The sequence below is a fragment of the Epinephelus moara genome, chromosome 18 (genome assembly GCF_006386435.1).
Source record: "Epinephelus moara isolate mb chromosome 18, YSFRI_EMoa_1.0, whole genome shotgun sequence".
Taxonomy (NCBI): Eukaryota; Metazoa; Chordata; class Actinopteri; order Perciformes; family Serranidae; genus Epinephelus; species Epinephelus moara.
Genome location: NC_065523.1, coordinates 9,966,272 through 9,969,006, shown reverse-complemented (window position 1 = coordinate 9,969,006; position 2,735 = coordinate 9,966,272).

The window sequence follows — 2,735 nt, the reverse complement described above, 5'->3', positions numbered from 1 at the left end:
TGATTGTATCTAGGTAGAAGTACAAAAGTATTGTCGACAAAATGTAGCTACTTAAATTACTGATCAGTGATAGGCGACAGCATAGTACCTTTGGGGTTATTCATGGGCAAGCAGCATTTTAATGTTTTATAATGTTGGAGAGATTTTAACAAATTATAACAAACTGAACAATTCATTTTTACAAGCTCATATTCTACCTTCTGCATTTTAGTTTCTTCTGTACCTGCAAAGTAACTACTAATCAGTGGTGTAGTGTAACTAAGTACATTTACTCAAGTACTGCACTTAAGTACACTTTTGAGGTTCTTGTACTTGAGTATTTTGTGTTTTTGCTACTTTATACTTCTACTCTGTATCTCAGAGGGAAATATTATACTTGTTACTGCATCATTTGAAATAGTTTGATAGTTACTTTGCAGATTCAGATTATTAATACAAACCATACATTAGCTAATAAATGATGATGCATTAATATAGATTTAAAGATATTTAAAATGAGCTCCACCTTAACCAGCTGCAACATTAAAGTGATGAACACATTAATGCATCAAAAATTATAATGCACTAATATAATATATATGATTCATAAATGAGCCATTTTCCATAATATGTACTTTTACTTTTGGTATTTTAAGTATCTTTCAGTGCTAATTGCTTTTTTGCTTAAGATTTTAACTGCAGGACTTTTCTTGTAACAGAGTATTTTTACACTGTGGTCTTGCTTTTTTTATGGAAGTAAAAGATCTGAGAATTCCGTTCAATTCCACTGCTAGTAATTATCAAGATGTCAAATATATGTGGCTGAGTGAAAATAGAACATTTACCTCCAAAATAAAGTGGAATATTAGTTTAAAGTTGCATAAAAATGGAGATACTCAAGTATGATTACAAGTGCCTGAGGAAATTTACTTATGTCAAGTTACGTCATCTGTTTAACACTTAGCCTTGTCTCAGCGTCTCGTTATTGCTTTTCATTTAATGAATATTGTATGTTAAAAAGGATTTTGCCTGTAAACTGCTTGTGACGCCTCAAAGCAGGTTTATCAAAGTGTCACTCTTGACACTTCTTTCTCTAACTCCTGTAACGTTCATCCTGTTTCGGCTCCTCTGCTGCCCCACTGTGGGTCAGAATTGAGAGCAACGCCAGATTACACACAGTGTGTTACAGTATATGGGATTACTGATATTTCTCTCAGTGGCTCTGATGTAATAAAAATTGGGTCACAGCTCAGAGACCCAGATACAGTAGAGTTGGGATAATGTAGAGTTTTTGGTCGGCAGTATATTTAGAATTGAAGTGTCTGGCAGATTATATTTACTGCCTACAGATATTTAGACTTAACAATTCTGAGGCCATCTTATTTCTTTACTTCCTCTGAAAAAAAATGTTTATCTCATCAGGATAAAAAAGCCCCACTAAGCTCAGTGTTGTCGTCGGTAAGGCTGCACTTTGTCATAAGAGGAAACTAGACAATACAAGCGTGTATATAAAACCTGTAAGACGTGGCCCCAAACTCTGATAAAAAGTCAAAACATTCTGAGTAAAAGATAGGACATAAAAGTTTGTATAAAGTAGCTTAAAATAACTGTGTGAATCTTTAGAGCTAAAATTAAGACCTCAGTCATGTCTACCCAAAATGCCCTGTTCAAGTATTGAATCAGCCAATAATGGGCCATAAAGGTGATGTATTGTCACAGCAGCACCAAATCAGTTATCACAACTTCATACACACCTTTCTGTTCTATTTAGGATATTATTTACTGAATTGTTATGGAAGTTATAAAAAACATATGAACCATTTTAAGTGATTTTTCATCTGTGGAGGTCCTATAAAATTTATAAAAAAAAAAATAAATAAATTAAAAAAAAGTTTAATTTATATTACACACAGACACAGGAGTTGAAATTAAATGTCTCCATAAAAACGTTACTGTCAAGTTTACATATTTAGAATCATTTTAATTTGCCATTTCTGTGTTTTGCTGTTCATTTTTTTTCACACTAACCAGAATTTTGTATACCACAGCTCACTTAAAGGAAACTGAATGATTGTTTAATCCATCATGAACGTTTTAATTAGTGTGGGTCAACTGGGACACACCCTGTATCTGTAGACTCACCATTACAAATTTCCAAATTAATGAAAATGGGTAGTTGTTGAGGTTTCTCTCCCTGCCATGCAATAATGGCCAGACCACATGTAAATTTAAATAAAGAATAATCTGTCTATCTATCTCATTGTTATAAAACAATTTGCAGGTTCTAATCCAAACAAAGAAAATTCGAGAATTAAGAAACACTATATTACCAATAAAACTTTCCATCATATTTCAACATAGAATGAGCAGGATCGTTTTAAACACAATAAATGGAGTATTGATCAGTATCATCTCATCTCAGGATTCTAATGTTAAAACGGAAACATGCTGGCATTAGTGATGGGTGAAAATGAATGAACAAATCTTTTTGAATGACTCTTTTTAGTGTATGTACCGGGGCAGTCTGATTGTCTGAGTGCTCATGAATCCCTGACCTTTCCCACTCGCCTATTTGCTGTTATCGTAGTCAGAGTTGGGTATAACGCGTTACAAAGTAACACGTTAGAGTACTTTGATTACTTTTTGCAGTAACGAGTAACCTAACGCGTTAGTTTGCTGTTTGAGTAATCAAATACTTAAGTACATTTTCAAACAAGACATCAGTTACTTCCGTTACTTTTAGAACGCTGGTCCTT